The 24,715-nt window shown below is 43.6% G+C and overlaps 1 pseudogene; it reads left to right on the forward strand.

Annotated features, from left to right (window-relative positions):
- The first annotated feature begins 8,253 nt into the window (after positions 1–8,253).
- On the forward strand, positions 8,254–8,574 carry LOC110294917 (small nuclear ribonucleoprotein G pseudogene; annotated as a pseudogene).
- Positions 8,575–24,715: the final 16,141 nt, after the last annotated feature.

Below are 24,715 nucleotides of genomic sequence, written 5' to 3' on the forward strand. Positions count from 1 at the left end.
GTAGAGGTCCTAAATTCAATTCCCAGCAACCAGATGAAGACTCAAACTATCTATACAGCTACAGTGTGTACTCTTATACATAAAATAAATAAATCTTAAAAAAAGAAAAAGAAAAGAAAAATTCTTGATAGAATCTAAAGGCCCACCTTCACAACATAAACTTAGGTAAGTTATCCAACTTCTCACTCCTGGGAACTATTTTCAACTCATAGTTCCAGTCTGTGACCTAGGGTCAAGCCATCCTTCCTCTGGTCTCATCTTGATCAAGTTCTAAATGTTAATTGCCCCCATGAACCTCTATTCTTTTTTTTTTTTTTTAAATTTTTTTTTTAAGTTTATTTTTATTTATTATATGTAAGTACACTGTAGCTGTCTTCAGACACTCCAGAAGAGGGCGCCAGATCTCGTTATGGATGGTTGTGAGCCACCATGTGGTTGCTGGGATTTGAACTCTGGACCTTCGGAAGAGCAGTTGGGTGCTCTTACCCACTGAGCCATCTCACCAGCCCAAACCTCTATTCTTATAGGGTTGGGTTTTGTTGTTTTGTTTTGAGACTGGGACTTACTTTGTAGTTCTGGCTGGCCTAGAACTTGCTGTGTAGAGCAGGCTGGCTTTAAACTCACAGAGAATAGCCTCTCAGTACTAGGATTGAGTTTGCCACTACACCTAGCGCCATAACTAGACTTTGTTCTGGTCTCTGTTTTAGAATTGAATTTCCAATGATCTAGACAGTTCATTTGATCTCTGAATTTGGGGCCCTGTCCTGTTAGGTTATAGACCCTAACGATCCTCAGTTACTAGCTCTCGCCTACCAGTTTGAGTCCCACAGCATCTCCCCCTGAATTTGATGATTCTGTGTCAGCTTGAGCCTGGCTAGCTGCTGCCCCTGTGCCCTTCACTGACAACAGCTTTATGAACTTTATCCTGATATTATGAAATCTTAAACATGCCTGCTCACAGCCAAAAATCCCAAGATCCAGCCTCATCTAATGAATGTGTTCAGTACTGATTCTGAGGTAGGATAAAAAGATAGGGGAAAAATTTTTTGAAATAGGGTCTTTGGCTGGCAAGATGACACAGTAGAGACAGACTCTTGCCAAATATGCCTACTTACCTGAGTTTGATCCCTAGAACCCATAAGGTAGTAGGAGAAAACCAGCTCCCGAGAATGTCTTACAATTGGCACACGTGGGCGGCAAGCCCCAGTGAAGCTCTTGTCTGTTTCCCACAGTGAGTTAGTTCACTACTGAGCCACAAGCATTCACCTGGGTGCTTGTGTTTGATAAGGAGCATCCGTGACCATGCTGTTATCTCTTCAACAGCACCTCAACTCATTTTCTTCAGTAGTGTAGCCACTTTCAAGTTGCCTGTGCACCAGCAAAAAACTTCCCCGTGTACATTCAAGCATCTCTAATAAACCCAGTGGGTCACAAATGAAAGATGTGAAATTAGGATGGGCACTTGGGAAAGAAGAAGGGGTCCAGTGCGAGAGGCAGAGTGATGAAGTAATGGGGGGCAATGACAAAAATACAGTATATACATATATGAAATAGAGAATAATACAGTGTATATATTTTCATATATATGTATATATATGAATAGAGAATAATACAGTCAGAGAATAATAAAAAGTGTTTAACCTCCATATGGCTCAGTATAGCAAGAGTTTCTTTGACCTTTGTGGCCTTATCAGCCTGTATAATCTCCTTACAGAAAAAAAAAAAAAGTGGAGAGTCCTCTTAGGATCCCTTTGAACAACTTATGTAGTCAGGTGTGGTGGCGCACACCTTTGATTCCAGCACTCAGGAGGCAGAGGCAGGTGGATCTTGGAGTTCGAGGCTAGCCTGGTCTGGAGAGCAAGTCTCGAAAAACTCAGGGCTACACAGAGAAACACTGAGGGGGGAAAACAAACAAACAAACAAACAAAACAAACACACAAAAACGAAAAACCAAGGAAGCAGGTTGTATCACTGTATCACTAATAGTCATGGCTAGGCATTGGGCCAGCCTGGTAAATTAGGAGTCAAGAGGACACATCCCTCTGCGGATGTGACTCAGTGCAGACAGAGCCTTGCCTGGCATGCATGAGGCCCTTGTTCAGTCTTCGGTATAGCTTACATCATAGAACAAGCACTCAAGAGCCAAAGATAGGAAGAATCATCCAGAAACAAAAGATCTACCGAATGCTGCATGTGTGGAAGGTTAGGCACACAGACAGTGACCAGAGAGACTAGGAGGCCAAGAGCCTTTCATCCCAGCACTCATGCAGCAGAGATGGGCAGATCTCTGTGAGCCTGAGGCCACCTGGTCTGCATAGGAAGTTCCAGGCCAGCCAGAGCTAGCCAGTCTCAGCAAAAGGAAACAAAATAGAAACAGAAGGCTTGAGAGATGGCTCCTTAGGTAAGAGTGCTTGCTGCTCTTGTACAGAACCAGTTCAGTCCCAGCATCTGCACTGAGCAGTTCACAACTGCCTATTAACTCCAACTCCAGGGGATCTGATGCCTTCTCCTGACCTCGGCAGGCACCCACCAAAACGTGCCATTCACTCTCACAGATGCATAAACATAAATAAAAGTATATTTTAAAAATAATAAAATAAAATAATCTTTTCTTTTAATGGAAAGAAAGGCACCAAGACAGGAACCACACCCATGAGCACAGGTGTGGACCCCTCAAAGAGGAGTTGCAGTTATCAAAAGGCTTTTGTAAACATAGATGTTTTTGGTTTTGTTTTTCTTTTCTTTTCTTTTCTTTTCTTTTCTTTCTTTCTTTCTTTCTTTTTTTTGTTTTTTGTTTTTTGGTTTTTGGTTTTTTTTTGGGGGGGGGTTGGTTTTTTGAGACAGGGTTTCTCTGTATAGCCCTGGCTGTCCTGGAACTCACTCTGTAGACCAGGCTGGCCTCGATCTCAGAAATCCGTCTGCCTCTGCCTCCCAAATGCTGGGATTAAAGGTGTGCGCCACCCCGCCCAGCCTCTTTTTTTAAAAAAAAGATTTATTATTATGTAAGTACACTGTAGCTGTCTTTAGACACATCAGAAGAAGGCACCTGATCCCATTACAGATGGCTGTGAGCCACCATGTGCTTGCTGGGATTTGAACTCAGGACCTCTGGAAGAGCAGTCAGTGCACTTAGCGGCTGAGTCATCTCTCCAGCCCTTTCTTTTTCTTTTTAAAAACACTTTTAAAAGTTATTTTTCCTTTACGTTTAATTTCTTTGTTTTGTGTGCATGTATGCACATGTGCACCAGGGCACACTCATGTACCAGAAGGTACCTAGTGAAAATCTGCTCTTTCCTTCCACCCTTTGGGACCCAGGAATCAGACCTAGGTCATCAGGCTTGCTGGAGAGAGTCTTTACTTCCTGGGCCCTCTTTTTACTTTTCAATATGTGAGATTATCGATGGTCTTGGGTGGATTTTATCTGATAAAGTAAAACCGGAACCTGGTAGGGCTGTGCAAAAGTTTGTATATGTCCTTTCCTTGTAAAGTGTTTTATGGTGAGTTTTTTTTTCCTTCTCAGATGGAGGAGGCTTCAGCCAGGCTTTGGGGTCAGGAGCTCCTTTCCTTTGCAGACTCCCACAGCTTCCCCTTCCTTCCTTCCTTCCTTCCTTCCTTCCTTCCTTCCTTCCTTCCTTCCTTCCTTCCTTTCTTTCTTTCTTTCTTTCTTTCTTTCTTTCTTTCTTTCTTTCTTTCTTTCTTTCTTCCCTGTCTGTGAGTAGTCTCAGCAAGAGGTCAGAGCTGTGGAGGTCAAGTACCAGGCAGAGAATTCCCCAAGGAAGTCCTCATTCTCAGGCGAAACAGTGTCTGGAAATAACGTTCACTCTTGCGTAAGGGACATGGGCTGCTCTGGACTGGCCTTTCCTTTTCCTACTGCTAACAAATGGTTTGGCTACACAACATGAGAGCTGCCAATTTCCTTCACTTTTGGGCAGTGTCCGCTGCTCTCTCTCCCTGGGTACTATAAAGTTCTTAATCGGGACCCGCAGATGCTTCTGCAGTGATTCTATTTTGGCAAGAGACTCCGAGCATCTGGAGACAAGTTGAGAACTGGAAATAGATCCTGCCCATTGACTCAGCCTGACAGGACGGCTTGCTTCTTAATCCCACACCAAGTAAGGACTTATTAGTGGGGAGGGCATGCTAGTGGATCCCTCTCTGGGTCTGGTTTTGTTCCAGAGGTGTCTTTTATATTGAAACAGAAGTAGGGACAGCTGGTACAATGTTATATTCTCCCTCTTGAAAACTAACAGTCATATAGTTCTGAAAGTCTGGTGATTTTCCTCCTCCTGTGAAGCAGGAATTTCACAGAGCACTACCCCTCTCTAGGCCATCTGGGGAAGCAATCTCTCATCTCCCAGAGTAGAGCAACTCATGGCCTACTTCCTTCCTTTAAGCTGGAGAGCTTGTCATTTCATCCACCCTAGGGTAAAGGTCTATATTCCTGTGATGATTTGTATATTCTTGGGCCATGGAGTGGTACCATTTGGAGGTGTGGCCTTGTTGGAATAGGTGTGTCACTATGGGCGTGGGCTTAAGATTCTCACCCTAGTTGCATGGAAGTCAGTCTTCCACTAGCAGCCTTTGGATGAAGATGTAGAACTCTCAGCTCTTCCTGCGACATGCTGAATAGATACTGACATGCTCCCACCTTGATGATAATGGACTGAACCTCTGAACCTGTAAGCCAGCCCCAATTAAGTGTTGTTTTATTAAGACTTGCCTTGGTCATGGTGTCTGTTCACAGCAGTAAAGCCCTAACTAAGACAATTCCATTTGTTTGGTCTTTTGAAACAATGTCTTAGGCTGAATCCCAGGCTGGCCTGGGACTTACTGTGGAGACCAATGTTGTCAAACTTTCAGTAATCCCCCTGCCTCTGCAATGTTGGGATTACAGGTGGGAGTCATCATGCCTATCTCAAAAACTTAACATTCTCTGATAGGTAAATTACATTCTATTCCTGCTTTACCTGCAAGAATTGATAGCAAAAGCAGGGACATTTGTTTACAAGGAAATATTCCTTTACCATTGGATTCATGAATAAAGGTTGATGCATCCCATCTTTCCCTCCTAACCCTTTCTCTGCTGTAAACTCTGACAGCTCTGGTCAACCAACAGTGTCCCTCAGGTGCCCTGTGGTGAGGAATCTCCCCCCCACCCCCCAAGATTTATTTATTATTTCATTATGAATGTTCTATCTGCATATATACCTGCATGCCAGCATAGGGGATTATGTCACATTATAGATAGTTGTGAGTCACCATGTGGGTGTTGGGACTTGAACTCAGGACCTCTGGAAGTCAGTACTTTTAACCCGTGAGCCATCTCTCTAGCCCAAGGGTTCATTAAATGAATGTGGATCCCATTACCTCAGCTTGGAGCCCAGCTCTAGAGGTTCTGACTACGTAACCTTAGGTAAGTTACATGATTTCTAGGGTTTGCTTCTCTAAACTAGTGTGATATTTAAATCCCAGGTTGTATCTGAAAGTGTCTGGGGAGCTGGGGATTAATTTTAGTAGCGAAGCACTTCCTGGCACGCACAAATTCTGGATTCCATTTCTATCATATCTATAGTGTCTCACATACTACAGATGTTCTACCAGCTGTCCTGAGGATGAGACATTGTTCTCGGAAGTTTTTGATCACAGAACGGTTTGCACCTGAGATTGTCCTGTCATGATACACAATTTGACTTGTGGTTTTTGGGTGCTGGGGAAATAATCACGGTCTTATAAATGTTATTACACAGCATTTATGTTTATTAAACATAAATGTTTCATCCCTGACTTTAAGAAATGTCACCTGGATGTAATGATTCACACTTGTACTTCCAGCCCTTGGGAGGCTGAGGTGGGAGGATTGCTGCAAGTTAATGGCTGGCCTAGGCTATAATGTAACACCTGGCAGAGAGAGAGAGAGAGTTAGAGAGAGAGAGAGAGAGAGAGAGAGAGAGAGAGAGAGAGAGAGAGAGAGAGAACATTGCTGTGTAGAGCTGTGATCTTAGCACTCGGGAGAGAGAAACAGGAGAATATCATGCTACTGCTACAGCTATTTGATATGCATGATTAATGTGTTAAATTAATAGAACAAAACCTTTAAAAGTTAAACTAGGAATGGTAAGATGGCCCACCTAGTAAAAGCATTCACCAAGCAAGCTTGATGGCATGAGTTCAATCCCTGGAGTCTACATTAAAATGGAAGGAGAGACGTGACTTCCAAAAGTTGTTTTTCTTCATCTATACACATATATACACAGGCATGCTATTAATAGAGGGAGGGGAAGGGAGACGGGGGGGGGGGGAGGAGAAGGAGAAGAGGAGAGGAAGGAGGAGGAGGAGAGAAGAAGAAGAGAAAGAAGGAAAGGAAGAAGAAATGAAGATATTTGGCAAAGAGAAAAGTTAAAAGGTAGGGAAGATAATGAAGCATGGATAGAAAGAGAAAATTATAGGAACATGCGAAGGGAAAGGGGCCCTTGACCCCAGAGTGTGGCTGAAGCTTCCTTTTAGCAGCTGAATTCTCCCACACAGTTAACAATGGCTCAAGGCCTTCCTCCCTTTTCAGTTGTAAACCTGCCATTTTCTAGGAATCTCACTTAAAACTCCTTTTACCGCTCCTGCAGTCCCGGTGGCTCCTGGCTAAAAACCGTGACACTGTACAATAGTTCACCATGCTGGGCTGGGACTCTCCCTTGCGGAGTCACATTTGGGCATGTCGTGCTTTCTGCAGCTTTTCTTTAAGAAGACTATGTCCTCGCCCCTTAAGTGTGCTTTTATTTTTTTCAGGGCTGTCTTTCTTTCTAACTTTAATAAAATCCCAACTCTGTGTCACACTCACTAGTCCTGAAATTTTTTTCTAAGTTCCAGAACAATCAGGGGAGCGCCTCTGGATGCTAAGGATGACAGAGTGAAGCTTCGCCTTATTCCCTCAGTGCTGACAGTAATACCTATGGTTAAGAACATATCATCTTGGACTGGAAAGATGCCTCAATGGTTAAAAGTGCTTGCTGTCAGCCGGGCGTGGTGACACACGCCTTTGATCCCAGCACTTGGGAGGCAGAGGCAGGCGGATTTCTGAGTTCGAGGCCAGCCCGGTCTACAAAGTGAGTTCCAGGACAGCCAGGGCTACAGAGAAACCCTATCTCGAAAAAAAAAAAGACTACATTTTCCAGCGTCCCTTGCGGCCGGAAGGGCGGGACTATGGGAGGAAATGTAATGCAGTAAATTTTACTCCCTTATAAAGGTCGCTGTTTCTCCTTTCCCGCGCCCTTTTAAGCATTCTCTCCTCCACGTGTATGGTATTTGATATATGGCTCAGTTTCCCGTAGTGAGATTTATGCTCCCTCGGTGTGTAGTCAATAAACATGTTTCCGTCTGCGTAAGGCCAGACGTGCTTCTCTTTTTCTGCCTTTTCATCTCTTGAAGATCCATCAGAATCAGGTGGTAGAGGTACACACATTTAATACTAGCACTTGGAAGGCAGAGGCAAGCATATTTCTCTAAGTTCGGGGCAGCCTGATCTACAGAGTGAATTACAGGACAGCCTGAGCTACACAGTGAAACCCTGTCTTAAAAAAAGAAAAAAGAGAACCGGGCGTTGGTGGCGCTCGCCTTTAATCCCAGCACTCGGGAGGCAGAGGCAGGCGGATTTCTGAGTTCGAGGCCAGCCTGGTCTACAAAGTGAGTTCCAGGACAGCCAGGGCTACACAGAGAAACCCTGTCTCGGAGAAAAAAAAAAAAAAAAAAAGCATCAGAAATCTAACACACTTGTTCTGCAAATTCAGTCCCTGGGATCTACATGGTAGGAGAGAACTGACTCTCACAAGCTGTCCTATGCTCCGAGCTCCACATGCATACAGTGGCACATGGTACCGCACATAATAAATACAATATAATCTTTAATATAGTATACTAATACCTAGGTATCTAAAATTTACTTCTAAACTTCTGAATAGGCACAGCTGTGACTCATTTTTTCAGGGAAGACCAAATCTATTACAAGACTTTGGTGTCCAGAAAAAAATGAAGCAAGAATCGGGATCTGGGAAAGAGCAGCAGGTGTTGTGTGTGGCTGAGGAGGTGATGAGAAGCTCCTGAGGCTGTCCCCTAAGAGGCAAAAAAAAAAAAAAAAAAAAAAAAAAATGAATGAAGAAGATAGGACTTCAATCAGCGCCAAGCCTGCCCCCCACCCCACGCGCACGCGCGCATTTGTGAGCATTTCCTTCACTGTCCTGTGGAGCCTGCTGAGGAGTCAAAGCACACCCTCCCGAACTGAAGAAAATTATGGACAAGAAGTTATCATTGAAGTTAAACGGTGGCAGACACGTACAAGGAATGCCACAGGGCTTTGATCCCTTTATGAATCTTGTGATTGATGAGCGTGTGGAGATTGCAAATGATAGGCAACAGAATAACATCGGAATGGTGGTCAGGTGGGGAAACGGCACCATCATGTCAGAAGCCTTGGAAAGAGTGAACACTGTCCAGCAGTGGCGTCCACATCCCTCCCCAAAGGCCCTGTTTGATTGTGCTGTAGAATTGGGTCATGTACATTTTCATATGAAACTTTTTGCAAAATAAACTTTTGTGATACTTTAAAAAAGAAGAAGAAGGTAGGGTTTCAAACAGAAAGAGAGGAGGTGCAGACAGACTAAGGAGCTACTGAGCACAGTTGGAATTTAGAAGTCTAGCCCAGAATTTTGTAATACTCACCAAAATGCAAGAAGCCCTAGAATCCATCCCCTGCATCACGTAAAATGGGTGTGGTGGCACACAATACCAGCACTTGGGAGATGGAGGGGGGAGGAATCGGTCATCCAGGGCCACACGAAACCCTGTCCCAAGCAGTCATTTAACCAGCCTGTGTCTTGGCTGACACTGACCCTGAGTCCTGTAGCTGTCCTGGCAGGAGTAAAGACACTCTAGAAAGATGTGTGCCCCTCCCTTTGGCTATCAGACTACTGAAACAATGGACCCCCAGAAGTTGGAATTTCCCCAGGAATCTCATGCTGGGAAAAGGAAAAGACTGGAGCCTGGTGCCAGGCAGAGGTGGACCAGAGCTGAGACACTGGTGATGGTTGGGACAGAACCTTGACCAGCCTGCGCAGTTATGTGCACCCCTTCCTCACCTCAGGACCCTGAAGAAGGATTCCTCTTCCCAATGTGGCCATATCGAATAAACATCCTCTTTCTGTTTTTGGTATTACTCTTTTCTGTAATTAGCCAGTTAAAACTGGTTGGCCATAGGACTGCTAGGGCTTACTTAGTCATTGATTCTAACATCTCCTCTGATGACAATTACCTTTCAGATTGTCAGGATTTTGCAGCAAGCCTGCTGCCAGTTGAGCCAGGTTATCTACCCCCTACTTCCAGACCTTTGCCTGGGTGTCTTTAAGGCAATCAGCTGATGAAGGACCTGATATTCCCAACACTGTTATGCAATGAACAGATGAGGTGAGCAAACTGTAACTGTTATATGATAAATAGTTTTGTTTTGGTTTTTTTTTGTTTGTTTGTTTTTGTTTTTTTTTTGTTTTTCGAGACAGGGTTTCTCTGTATAGCCCTGGCTGTCCTGGAACTCACTTTGTAGACCAGGCTGGCCTCAAACTCAGAAATCTGCCTGCCTCTGCCTCCCAAGTGCTGGGATCAAAGGCGTGTGCCACCATGCCCAGCGATATTTTATTTTTGAGCCATGGTTTCATGGAGGCTATTCTGGCACTGAAACCTGAACAGTAATACAGAATGTGTCAAATATCCATAAATATCCCACTTTAAGCTGTAACACCAGCATTTTCAAGGCTGACATAGGGGGATCATGAGTTTGAGGATAGCCTGGGCTACATGGCAAGAGCTTGCATCAAAACAAAATCCTTACTTTAAGTTACGTGGTATAGAAAGCACTGCTTGCTTTTGATGTTTTTATAAGACAGCAGGGGAGAAACTGCCTGTCTCTCAAGGTCCCAAATGAAATATTAAGCCGAGACTAACATCAACATAAGATCAAAATTTACACCATTACAAGAAAGTTAGTAGGAGGTGTCAGAAGATCTTCCAGCTTTGGGATATTTGCTTACTCAGTTTGACAGAGATGAAGAGGTAGGATGTGCTGCCCAATACCTCTGAGATCACTGAGCAAGCTCGTCTTCAGGCAGAGGGCTGGCTTCCACCTCTGGAATATCTTAGTCTTGTCATAGCATTCATCCATATAGATCTTACCATGTGAGTTTCTCGTGCTAACAGAGGTGCCTGAGACACTGAACCAAACATTTGGTTCATTTCATCGACGACGTAAAGCGGCACACGTAACTAGGGTAAGCGTGCCTACTTCGTACTTTTTCTTCACCTGCGGGAAGTTCTTTTTGACCAGTGGACTAAAGACCATCCTGGGTTTTGGATAGCTTTCCGCCATGTTGCCCAGTGAGAATGGAACTGTAACAGCGATCTAACTTGGATGTGTCCTGACAGACAAAAAAGAAGCTGTGTGCATGTGCAGAATTTAAACGAAGAGCAGAAACTCGGAAGAAACGGAAGCTGGAGACTTTGCGGAAATGTTCGTGAGTATATAGAGGCACCTCCAGGATGTGAGAGTATTTGTCTCCTATAAGATGAATCTTCAAAGGGCTGGGAGGACGGCTCCACTGAAGGACTGGGAGGATGGCCCATTTCTCTTGGTACAGCGCTCCCTGTGCAGGCATGATGGCATGAGCTTGTTTCCCAGCATCCACATGAAAAGGCTGGGCTCAACAGCATATTGCTGTAACCCTAGAGCTGGGGAGGTAGAAACAAGAGGATCCTTGGGGCTTACTGGCCAACTAGTGTAGTGGAACCAGGGATCTCCAGGTTGAGAGAGAGAACAATGCCAGTGGAAGGACCCATGCTGGTAAAGGAGCTTGCTGCACAAGTCTGGAAACCTGAGCCTGATCTCGGGGCCCATATACATGGAACCAGCTCCACAAAGTTGTTCTCTGACCTACACATGTGCTTTCTGGCACACTCACTGCCACACCCACAACAAATAAATAAAAGAGAGAAACTGAGGACGTCACATACCAGCCTCTGGCCTATATACAGCGTGTGTGTGTGTGTGTGTGTGTGTGTGTGTGTGTATGTGTGTGTGTGTGTGTGATGTTCTGAATAATCAATGGTCAAGATTACCCCTCTGATGATTCTCAGAGTTCTTTCTCAGTGACTTGCACATCCAATTGCCCATGAGCTTACTGCAGCCGTCCCTTTAACAAACCTTATCTCACTGACACTGTTAAAAGTCATCCTGACCTTGAGCCTTCAAGGTCATCTGACTTGTGCCCTCTGTTCAGAACCATGCTCACCAGGAAAAGACTGCCACCATGTGGCAGGTAGGTACTGTTGCCCCCTTTACTAAGTAATCTATAATTTAAGAGATTTTTTTTTTAAAATTTATCTTTGCTATCTTTAGTTACGCATGTGTGTATGTGGGAAATGTGCACGGGAGTGAAGTGCCCTTAGAGGTATCAGATGACTCAGGAGCTGGCATTAAAGAGGGTTGTAAGTCTCTTTAACTGATGTGGGTGCTGTGAGCTGAACTCAGGTTCTCTGGAAGAACAATTGCAAATGCTCTTAACCACTGGACCATCTCCCCAGCCCCAGTAATTTGTAACCTGATAACTTGTCCTCATTATAATCAAAAGTTATTCTGTCTAATCTGCAATTCTTGCCCTCTCCACATCTGCCAGCTATGTTACTCATGGAATTGCTAATCTTATTTACTAATATGAGATAGCAAACCATACTGTTACGTATTATGGAACTTACTTTCTTTTATAAACGATCTCATGTAGCCCAGGGCGGCTTTGTACTTTTTATGAAACTAGGGGTGGCTTTGAACTACTAATCTTTCTGCCTCCAAACCTTAAATACTGACATTGCAGGTTTGTGCCACCATACACCCTGTGTCCTAGTTTCGTTTCTATTGCTCTGATAAATATAGCACAATTGTTCTTGGTGCATGTGGAGCTCAGAAGAGAGCATCAGATCCCCCAGAACTAGAGTTCAGATGGCTACAAACCATCCTGTGGGTGCTGGGAACTGAATTCAGGTCCTCTACAAAAGCATCAAGTGCTCTTAACTGCTGAGTCGTCTCTCCAGCCCAGGGTTCAATGATCTTAATGTGCATTGTCTGCCCCATATAGTGGAGGCAGAATAGGGTCATTCAAGGAAATCTATTCACAGTTCAGGCCCCCTGCTCTTGGAAAGTAAGATGACAAAAACGAGGTGAGAAAGCAGGATCTTGACATCTCGGGATAGCATCCTCCTCTGCTGTGAGACCAACCAAGGAGAGCAGAAAAGCTGCATCCTCACAGGGCATTCAGGAACCCTCTGCTCAGATCAGACCTGAGAGCCGAAGCACCCAAACAGGTTTTGTCATCAACTCAACTTCTTTGCTATGAGGATGTGGCTTGGTTGGTAAAGTATTTGCCTAGCATTCATGAAGCCCTGGGCTTAATTCCCAGCAACACATAAAAGTAGGCATGGTGGCACACACCTGAAATTCCAGTTCTTGGGAGGTGAAGACAAGAGAATCAAAAGTTCAAAGCAGTGAGTTTGAAGCCAGCCTGGGCTATGTGCAATGCTTCCTAATCAAAACGAGACTTCTTTTTGTTTGTTTCTGTCTTAGTCAGGTTTTTTTCTCTTGCTGCAAAGACACACCATGACCCAGAAGAAAACTGGGGAGGGAAGGCTTTATTCAACTGACACTTCCACATTGCTGTTCATCACCAAAGGAAGTCAGGACAGTCTTGCGCGCATCCGACTCGACCAGCAAGAACGAGGCTGCAACAGGATCCTTCTGCACACACGCGCGTTTATTGGGAGAGCTTGATTGCAGAGGCGAAAAGACCCTCAGCCCAGCCCTGGTGCTGCTTTATATAGGCCTAGGAGAGGCGTGTCTCACACCCGGATCGTGTTGTGTTTGGTTGATGCTTACTACCTCATTTGCATTCCTACATCTGATTGGTTACTTTCTCTCTTATCTGATTGGTTACTTTCTCTCTCTTCTGATTGGTCAATTTCTCTCTCTTCTGATTGGTCAATTTCTCTCTCTTCTGATTGGTCAATTTTGGTCAATTCTCAAAACCTCATCTTGGCAAAAAACTTTCCTGCCTATGTATGCGTGGTGGCCAGCAGAAGCCTGTGCCACTCTGCAACGGCACATGTGGCTTCCCACAGGACAGGAACTTACACAGGGCGGGAACCTGGAGGCAGGTGCTAATACAGAGGCCATGGAAGGGTGCTGTTTACAGGATTGCTTCCCCTGGCTTGCTCAGCATGCCTTTTTATAGAACCCAGGACTACCAGCCCAGGGATGGCACCACCCACAATGGCCCCTCCCATTCTTGATCACTAATTGAGAAAATGCCTTACAGCTGGATCTCATGGAGGCATTTCCTCACGGAGGGCTCCTTTCTCTGTGATAACTCCAGCTTGTGTCAAGTTGACACACAAAACCAGCCAGTACAGTTTCTGAGACAGGATCACTGTGTAGTCCTGACTGGCTTGGAACTCACTATATAGACTAAGCCAGCCTCAAACTCTTGGCGATCTTCCTGCCTCTGTTTTCTGAGTTCTGAGATTATGGACACGAGCCACCTTGTCCTGCCTTTAGCACACATGTTTTCTTCTTTCTTTCTTTCTTTCTTTCTTTCTTTCTTTCTTTCTTTCTTTTTTTGTTATTTGTTGTTTTGAGGTAGGGTCTTACTATGTAGTCCTAGCTGGTCTGGAACCATCTACATAGACCATGGGAGATAGAGATCCACCTGACTCTGCCTTGAAAGTCCTGAGATTAAAGACATGTACCACCATACCTGGCCCAGAATACCTTAGTGCAGGTCTTTGTGCCTGTGTAGTTTTGACAGGCCCTTCTTTTATTTTTCTGACTACTACTCATACCCAACATATCCAAAAAGTCTTCCTTAGTGCACACATTTGCCTACAGCGCTTGTGTCGGTCCTTCTAACCTGCCATACTTTCTCTCTGCTTTACTTGTTTGGCCTTCACCAAGGTCTTCCTTCTCTTCCTTTGTTGCTGTTCTCATTGCTCCTCTGTTTGTTTGTTTTAACTTAGGGTGACCTTGAATCTGTGAACCTCCAGCCTCAGCCTCCAGAGTGCTAGAATTTTAAGTAATCCATTGTTCAATGACAGGTGGACCTATCTTGTCTTCCTAATTGGATTCACAGAAGCAATCTCTTAGACTCACGGTAGGGCATAGGAATCTACAAACACATATGGGATAGGAATTATCTCATGGGCATAGAGCTTAGGAGGCACTCAGTCCTCGGAATGATTAAACCAAGGAATGGGTCGATGTGATGTGGCTGACTGTATGTGAGAAACAAGGCTTTGCTCAAGTGTGGCAAGGATGCATTTGTAGGAAAGGCAAGGATCAGGGGATTCCATGCGTGGTGGCCAGCAGAAGCCTGTGCCACTCTGCAACGGCACATGTGGCTTCCCACAGGACAGGAACTTACACAGGGCGGGAACCTGGAGGCAGGTGCCTCCCTTCTTAACTGTCTAGTGTTACATGTCTTGATCCTACTAGTCACGCTCTCTTTCCAACACCACCATTAATATTGCTTAATAAAGAAGCAAGCTCTTCAAGCAAACAAGCTACAGGGTGGGAAAGCAAACTCCATTTGGATTGATATGATCAAGCAATCTCTCCTGACTTGAGTCTTGTGGTGATTTGAATGAGAATGTTCTACGTAGGCTCTAGGATTGGAAGGCTTGTTTCTCAGTTGTTGGTGATGACTGGAGAGGTCTAGGAAGGAAGGCCTTGCTGGAGGAAGTACTTCACGGGGTATGAGCTTTTGAGCTGTCAAGGCCTCAAGTCATTCCATTAGATCTCTCCCACTTTTGCTTGAAGTTTACAACGTGAGCTCTTCACGGGGTATGAGCTTTTGAGCTGTCAAGGCCTCAAGTCATTCCATTAGATCTCTCCCACTTTTGCTTGAAGTTTACAACGTGAGCTCTTTGCTCGCTGCTCCAGCTGCCATACCTGCCTGCTGATACACTTCCCAGCCTTAGCTCTTTGGAGCCACACGACCAAATAAACTCTTCCTTCTATAAGTTGCCTTGGTGTAGGCTTATATTTTTCAAAACCTACTTTAATAAGAGTTCTTAAACACTTTAACCTTCCTTCTAATCCACCACCCGCCAGAGGTAGGGGGAAGGAAAGGTAAATAGGGCAAATGGGGATGTGGCCCTGTTTAGACATAGTTCTTTGAGGGCACTCAATCCAGTAGAAACAGCAAGGCTCTGCCAGTCGACTGAAGTCTGCAAAAGTATTGAGAAGCTGCTGAAATTTTATAAGAAGTTCTTTGGTGTATTTCTCTCTACAAAGTCACACAAAGTTCTGACAAATAATGATCAGTGAAACAGGAAAAGGGAGCCAATGCCACAGCATCAGCCACTGTCTGATGGGTTATACTTAAACCCTTTCTAACATCACATGTTCTCCCAAGCATCTACTCCAACAAAACACCCCATGCCCTTTTTTTCAGGCAGCTTCCAGAAAAACACATGTCTGGTCTGAGCACAACATCATCCCAAGTCTCTGCTTCAGCAGAGCATCTTCTCATAAGACAGTCTCCAGTAAAACATCACATAACACAGCTGAGTCTCCAAAGAAACCAGAAATTTCCACTTCACCTTGGTCATGCTATTTTGTCACAGCAACTGAAAAGAAGCTAATGCCATTGTCTAGGACCAAGACAAAGACAAATATTTCCGTGAGCTGTATCCAAAACCCTTGATGTGGCTTTAAACCAACCTTAATAGCACAGACTCAAATTAGGCACTCTGTCCTCTGCCAACATCTGGAACAAGCCAGTTATAACCCCTTCCTTAACTGCAAGATATTCTTCTTAGAGAATTATATGCCATTGGTTAAAATCAAGTCAGGTAGAATGAAAGTCTAAGACAATGTAAAATCTATGTCATTCTATGATGCGATTTAAGTAAACCCAGATTTTGCACAATTTTCTATGAACATTTTGCACAATGTTCTATGATTCTACTTTGGCAGCCATTTCTTGTAGACCAGGAAAAAGGGGCAGTGATTTCTGTGGAAGGAAGAAGATACATATTGACCTAGCTATCCTATGCCTCAGACACTCTAGAAGGATCAGTACTTAAATATTAACAAAACTTAGCCTAGTCACTCTAGATCCTGCAATTGGAATAAAATAGGAGTTGAGTTTGGCAGTACATGCCTGTAACCCCAGCATTTGGGATGTAGAGGCAGGAGAATAAGTGTAGTGAGAACTTTGGTTTCTTTAAAACAAACAAACAAACAAAAAAAAACAGAAATGTTATGTGAATATGTTTTTGTTTTAATCCCAGATGTGGAATGTGGAGCTGCTTCAGACTGTCCACAGCAGCTAACTATTATTTGTCTTGTGCTCTGGCAGGAGCATGATTTTGTCAGCCAAAGATAGTCTACAGCTGGAATTCCAGAGACTCTTGAGTAAGTCTAGACATGCCAGCACCCCAAGAGTCACTGGTGGCTGCTGCTCCCCTGCTGCCTGCTGCTTTTTGAGAATTGCTGTTTGAGGATTGCTCAGTTGCTGGATGGTTGCTGGGTTGCTGGTGGCTGGTTGAAGATATCCTGAGAACGAAGATTGGACCTGCCCCAAGAAACTGGACACCCCTAATAAGCAGGAAGTATTCTAACAAGATTAATGTCCCCTTTCCCCTCTAACCTTTTTCTCCTACCTAGTGCTGAGGGGTTGGAAGGGATGGGGGTGAAGGTAGTTGGGCGGTAGAAGAAAAACAACCCAATAAGGTGGCTAAAAGTTCAGTTACAGATAAGAATTTCAAGTCATCCCCCGCTTCATATTTACTTCAAGGACAACCTGGGCTGCCTGGGAGCCCCTGTGTCAAACAAACAAACAAATAAACAGCACTATTTTTTGTTGTTGATTTAACTAAGTAATCAGGATTTCTTTCCTTTTTTATTTTAGTTTTTGTTTTGTTTTGTTTTGTTTTGTATAGTTCTGGCTGTCCTGGAACTCCCTTTGTAGGTCAGGCTGGCCTCAAACTCACAGAGATCTACCCGTCTCTACCTCTTGAGTGCTGGGATTAAAGGCATGTACAACCACTGCCTGGCTTGTTTTTTATTTTATTTTATTTTATTTTATAGTCAAAATGTGGTCTAGAACTCTCAAAAGCCATCCCCTCAAATTCCAAAATAGTTTTTCTGTTTTTCTTTTCTTCTTCTCTTGTGTGTATATTCATGAAGGGTTAGGGTTTTTGGAATGTGTATATGTGCCTTTTGTTGTTTTGAGTAGACATTGTGGTTTGTTGTATTTATGTGATCTTGAATTTATGACTCTCCTGCCTCCATCTGCTGTAGTCTGAACTTCATACTGGGTTCTAAAAGAAGGCTTTTGTTTGGTTGGGTGGTTTGCTTTGGTTTTCAGCAGATCTGACATTTATTTTTTAAATGATAGTGATAGTGTGTGTGAGATGATGTGTGATGATGATGATGATAATGATGTGTGTATGAGGCTAATGATGGATGGTGGTGTGTTTATGTGTGATAATGATGGGGTGTGTGCACGTCTGTGTTTGTGTACACACAAGTGCTATGGTGTGTATTTGGAGAACAGAGAACAACTTTCAGGAGTTGGTTCTCTTCTTTTATTTTTATTTTTAAAGATTTATTTATTTATTATATGTAAATACACTGTCGCTGTCTTCAGACACCCCGGAAGAGGGCATCAGATCTCATTATGGATGGTTGTGAGCCACCATGTGGTTGCTGGGATTTGAACTCAGGACCTTTGGAAGAATAGTCAGTGCTCTTAACCACTGAGCCATCTCACCAGCCCCTATTCTTATATTCTTGACCCCGAGGATTGAACGCAGGTTGTCAGGCTTGAGGAGTCAGCACTTTACGGGATGAATCATTTCTCTGACCCAGAGTTGATGTTTACCAGGAATGCATGCCTTAGGTTGTTTTGCCTTTTAGGAGCTTGGGGAGAGATGTTCTTTGCTATTTGTTCTTGAGTTTTTTGTTTGTTTATGTTTTTTGAAACAAGGTTTCTCTGTGTATCCCTGGGTGTCCTAGAACTTGCTCTGTAGACCAGGCTGATCTCAAACTCAGAAATCCACCTGCCTTTGCCCCCTGCCTGTGCTAGGATTAAAAGCATGCCAGGTTTTGGGTTGTTGTTGTTGTTGTTGCCATTGTTCTTGTTTGATTGCTTGGGGTTTTTTTGTTTAGTTTTTTTGGCTGGTTGGTATAATGGAACCCAGGACTTCATGCATGCTGGGCAAGTGCTCTACTACTGAGCTGCATACATCCCCAGCCCTTTTTACTTAAAGATAGGGTGTTACTATATCGACCAGGATGGCCTTTAACTCTTGATCCTCTTACCTCAAAGTTAACTGCAGTTGTAGACTCAAGCCACCCATCCCAGTTTAAAATAGTTTTTTTGTGTCTCAATGAATTAGTTTCATCAGACGATTTTAATTCTTCTTACTATTTATAAGTTTGGGAATTGATTAATATTCATGGGGTTTTTTTTTCTCTTTTTTTCTATCCAAGTCCCTTTCTCAAAAAGAGAAATTAGGCCATGACAGCTTTGCCAAAGGGAAAAAGAAAAGGGTTCTGCATAACCATCCGGCTAAGATCTGCCTGAAGGTCTCAGTGGTGTTGAGTAACCTCAGAGAAACTGCTTCTCTTATGATTCTGTCTAGAGATGGAGACATTGGAGACCCACCAGTTGCCAGGAACTTCAGTTACTAGATGCCTTATCAACCAAGGGAATCCCATTTCTCTTCCTGTTGAGATATGAAGCAGAGCTGCAGACATCCACAAAAAAAAAAAAAAAAAAAAAAAAAAACAAACCACACCACCTCTCCCATCTCTACGTAGGATAGATAGAAAGAAAGAAAGAGAGAAAAACCTATCTACTGTGCCAAGTACTATGCTGTGTGTCTTATGAATCAGGTCTCAAATGATCCTCACAATGACTTCATTGTCCAGATCTGACAATGGGGAAAACTGAGGGTCAATGGAGCTAGGAAATAACTAAAAACACTGGGAAACGGATTAGTTGGTCATTGATGTGGGTGGAGAATGAGAGCCAGGAAACTGTCTGTTTCTCCCACAACAATCCCTTATATAGTAGTGCCTGCAGGTTCACAACTTTGCAAAGCATGGGAACATCCCTTTAGCATCTCTCTGGCATTCATCTTACCTCCTTCATGACCCCATTCAGTCTTGCTACTCCCATTCTCCCTCCCCATATACTATCCAACTTGGTCAATATTGAGCGCTTTGGTCCTAGTAACCATTTGACCACATCTCTGGTTCAGACTGGCTCTCAATTCTGCAATTTGCTTCCTACTCTTTGGCTTCTAGACCTATGAAGAAGTGCATTCACCTTTACTATCCATTGACCGGTCTGTAGAATTGAACCATGCTTCCTGCATGAAACATCTGACCTGGGTGTCACAGTGAAGTCAGGTAAGCAAATGGGAGCTAGAAAAGCGTGTTGCAGAAGCAGAACATGAGCTTTGAATGATGGCTTATACCACAAACCCAGCACTCAGAAGGCTGAGGCAAGGGGGGTGCGGAAAGTTCAAAGTCAGCCTGGGCTACAGAGTGAGTTCTAGACCAACTTATAGTACAGGATGCCCAGTAACAGAAGCCATTCAGGAAGGGTACGGCAAGCAAGTGAGTTACCTGGAGATGGCCCACCATTTTACATGACTGGGATGGATGTGCTCTGAGAGGCAAGGTCCCCAGAGACTTCATCTCAGGATTGCTTTTCAAAACTGGGACTGGACAGTTTATTTTAGGTGCAAGGACAGAAATAAATAACTGACTGGTTTATATAAGACTTCAAAATAGGGCTGGAGAGATGGCTCAGTGGTTAAGAGCATCGACTGTAATGGGATCTGATGCCCTCTTCTGGTGTGTTTGAAGAGAGCAATGGTGTACTCAGATACATACATAAATAAATCTTTTTTTTTTTTTTTTTGGTTTTTTTTCGAGACAGGGTTTCTCTGTATAGCTCTGGCTGCCCTGGAACTCACTCTGTAGACCAGGCTGGCCTCGAACTCAGAAATCCGCCTGCCTCTGCCTCCCGAGTGCTGGGATTAAAGGCGTGTGCCACCACGCCCGGCTCAATAAATCTTTTTTTAAAAGACTTCAAAATAATAAGACACAAGACAGATGACTTGTCTCTTGGCAAAACCATGCTAATTTATGGTATAAAAACTATTGGTTTGCTGGGCGTGGTGGCACACACCTTTAATCCCAGTACTCAGGAGGCAGAGGCAGATGAATTTCTGAGTTCGAGGCCAGCCTGGTCTACAGAGTGAGTTCCAAGACAGCCAGGGCTATACAGAGAAACCCTGTCTTGAAGAAAAGAAAAAAAAAAAACTATTGGTTTAAACTTATAATGAACTTATGGAGCTAGAAAATAGATAAGGAATGTTCAGTCAGGTACTAGTCTCAATGGAAAGACATGTAAACAATTCTACTATCACTCCTTAAAGCTTACCGACCTATGACATTAAATATTACCTTAAACTTACTGTGAACTTATGGAACGCAAAAGTGCTTAGAAAACCATGTAATCAATTATCCTGAGAAGGTATAAAAACTAGGACCAGTAAAGTGGTAGTGTGTGTGTCTGTGCTTGTTCTTTTCTTTTCCTTTTTTCTCTGGCTCACGAAGAGTTAATGAATTCAGAGCCTCTCACCTGGCCAGTGAGAGCCCCAGAATCAAAAAGAGTTCAAGTAACCAAGTTTCTTTTCTTAATCCCCTGCTGCTATCAGCAGGAGTTAATAGCCAGAAGCCATCAGCCATCATTCTGTAACAACAAGAGAGAGTTAACCAAAAGTCATTAGCATTTGCCCCCCCCCCCAAAAAAAAAAACCCCACCATATGATGGCTCACAACCATCCATAATGAGATCTGGCGCTCTTTTCTGGAGTGTCTGAAGACAACTACAGTGTACTTACATATAATACATATAATAAATGTATTACATATGTATACATATGTATTACATATGTATTACATATAATAAATAAATAAATCTAAAAAAAATTTTAACAAAAACTAGCCAGCTGGTGGTGCTGAACAACTTTAATCCCAGCACTTGGGAGGCAAAGTCAAGTGGATCTCTGTGAGTCTGGGTTCCAAGAGAGCCAGGGCTACACAGAGAAACCCTGTCTCAAAAACCAAAATGAGAAATTAATGGGAATTTGTTTTAATAAGCATTTGACTTTAAGGGGCTGTGAAGCTGGCTTTCCACACAAGAACCTGAATTCAGGTCTTTAACATCCATCAACAGTTGGCTACAACAGTAGATGTCTGCAACCCTAGCCCTGGTGTCAAGAGTAGAAGAAAAGACTCTACTAAAGTAGTAGAAAAAGATCTACTAAAGATCTGGAGCTCATTGGCCAGCCAGCCTAGGGAGTTGGCAAACTCCAGGTTCAGTGAGAGACCCTGTATTTAAAACAAAATAAACAACAAAAGGAAGCAGAGATCCAAGGCTGACCTTTAACCTACACACACTCAAACGCATCTGTACACAGCCATTTGAACATGTGCATATGTATCATACATACACACAGGATTTGAGGGCTGGGAATATAGCTTAATGGGCAGAATTCTTGGATAGCACTCACAAAGCTCTGGGCTCATCCCCAGCACCAAACAAAATCTGGCACAGTAGTACCTTGTAATCTCAGCACTCAGGAAGAGAAAGAAGAAAGGTCAAAATGTACGCCTACTGTCTGCCCCACCGCAGTTCTCAGGCTAGCCTCAGATACATGAGACCATGTCTACTATGTTTGGTTTTGTTTTTAAATAAAACTCATCTTCGTATTCTTGGCTTATTTGCCTCATGGTGAGAGAAATTACCATCAATGTGTTCAACTGTCCAGAGAGACTTTCTGAGGTTAATGTTAGAAATTTAAAGTAAAATGGAAAAGGTAAACTCTTTCTCCCAAGGGAATTTCTCGCACAAGTCATACAAAGTCAGCTGTGTTGAGTATAATCTGTGAGGCCCACTGTCTAGCTACATGGCCCTGATAAGACCTTGAAATAGCTATACCCAGGGGATAAAGCCAAGCCAGCAAGCCCTGGATTTGATCCAGAATTTAATACCACATCTACTTTGTCTTTTACTCTCATGAGCTGTGCTAGAAGCCAAGGAAAATACAAATGTTTCCTTTATTCTCCTGTCATAATAGGAGAGTCAGGCCCTAGCCCTTCCTGCAGGGCTCCTCTTGGCTGAGTTCTAACCTCGTCATCATCCCCGCCATGACCCTAATCTTACTCCTGAGTCTTTCAAGGGCAGAAAATGGCAGCGTTCAGGACAGCGTGACACACAGCCACCTAGATCATTCCTTTTTAATTACAAATGTTTTGAAACATTTAACATGCAAGGTATTTTGTCTACATGTATGTCTGTGCATCATGTGTGTGCCTGGTACCAGAAGAGGATATAAGGATCCTCTAGGACTGAAATAACTGGCAGGTGTGAACCATCATGTGAATACTAGGAATTTAACTCAGGTCCTATGGAGGAGAAGACACTGCTCCTAACCACCAAGCTGTCATTCCAGCTCTGCCACATTCTTGAAGAGGGGAGAGTGATTGGAGGTCATCTACAGGGAGACAAGAGCCCACAGGAAGCCCTTTGTGCCACCAAATGATAGTCAGAGTCCCAGAGAAATCTAATGGACCAGAACTGGGGACTTGATCCTGAGTACACATGGCACACTTTTTGGAAACTAGAAACTCTTGTTCAGAGATTCAGAGGGGAAACATTGTAAGGATAGGTGAAGATCGCCGGGCGTGGTGGCGCACACCTTTAATCCCAGCACTCGGGAGGCAGAGGCAGGCGGATTTCTGAGTTCGAGGCCAGCCTGGTCTACAAAGTGAGTTTCAGGACAGCCAGAACTATACAGAGAAACCCTGTCTCGAAAAACCAAAAAAAAAAAAAAAAAAAAAAAAAGGATAGGTGAAGATCATGACAGTACATGATAATGTGACCTTGCGGGCGTGGTGGTGCGAGAGACAGAGGCAGGCACATTTCTGAGTTCGAGGCCAGCCTGGTCTACAAAGTGAGTTCCAGGACAGCCAGGGCTATACAGAGAAACCCTGTTTCGAAAACAAACAAACAAAAACAAAAAAACAAAAACAAAAAAACCTAAAAAATGTGACCTCATCTGTAGTTACAAGCTAGAGGCCGGAGGACATTCAGATTTCCTGAAAGAAACTAAAGGTGTTTACAAGTGTTCTTAGCATTGATATTGAGCTCACTCAAGAGACAGATAGGCACCTTGTTGGAGTTTTTGTCACCCACAGAGCAATTCCATGTGTGAAGGGTTTTGTTGTTCCTTTGGTTTCGGTTTTAAATGTGTATGAGTGTCTTGCCTGCTTGTGTGTCTATTTACCACATGCAGTGGCGCCTGAGGAGGCCAGAAGAGGATGTTGGATCCTCTGGGACTGGAGGACCATTGTAAGCTTCCATGTGGGTGCTGGGATCCAAACCAGTCCTCTAGAGCATCCCATTCTCTTAACCACTCCCCAACCATAAATACTAGATTAGAAGTGTGTGCCACCACTCCCTATTTCTGGGTCTCCTCCTCCTCCTCCCCCTTCTCTTCTGGGCATTGAGCCCACCGCTTTGTGTGTGCTAGGCAAGTGTCTACCATGGAGCTATGCCCCCATCCTCAATTTTCTAGAGGATTTTTAATTTGAAGACAAATATTCTACTTGAGAAAACAGATTGACATTTATACTGACTGGAAAAAGCAATGACATTTTTGGGAATTACTAGGCTCAAATGGCTTTTCAGGGTTAAGGAACCATTGAACCTGCCAGATGACATTCTTTTCTCAAGGGAGGGAGGGGGACAGGAGAGAAGGTAATTTGGAATCTTGCTCTCTCCTAAGAATATGCTTTCTTGCTTCTGTGTTTGGCATAGTGTCAAGGGGACTGTCAGCCCACAGGTAATCATTGTTAACTTGCTGTGGAAGGGAGAGCTATTTAGGAAAACATTAAAAGCCTGTTACAGGGTCATAAAACCTTCAAGGGCAAAGAAGTACAAGGCCTGTGCAACCTGTTTCACTCAAGCAGAGACACTGGGCAGAGGATTTCAGTACCCACTGAATTTTAAGAAAAAAAAATTTCCCATGTGGTTCGTCATGGATATTTTTTTAAAAAGACAATGTGTATAGAAAAACATACTACCATAAGTAGGATAACAGGGCAAGCAGAGGCAGAGAGTCTAGGCAATCCAGATTGATGATACGCCGCATTCTTGTGATTTCATTAGGAGTTCCCATCCTCAGAGGGTTGTAGCTACAAGGGGTTTCCTCAGTTGTCTATGCAAGCAATAACTCACACCTTTGTGCCCTTTGCACGCTGTGTGGTTTGGAGACAGCTACAGATCCAAAAAAGGTTGTTGATTAAGCTTTCATCAGAATTTATGAGCAAATTCTCTGAGTAGCACGGAAGGATAGGTAAGGAGCTCACCTTGAAAAGCATCACCTTGAGCTGAATGTGTGGGATGACATCACCTTGAGCTGGATGTGATGGCCGATGCCTGCAACTCCAATGTGCCCCACAAATATTATTGTATATGATTTGCATTTGTCAGCTGTACTTTACTGAAATCTTAAAAGATTTATTATTTGTGTGTGTGCATGCACATGT

This window comes from Mus caroli, unplaced genomic scaffold, assembly GCF_978045245.1.
Source record: "Mus caroli unplaced genomic scaffold, Mus_caroli_1 scaffold_4, whole genome shotgun sequence".
NCBI lineage: Eukaryota > Metazoa > Chordata > Mammalia > Rodentia > Muridae > Mus > Mus caroli.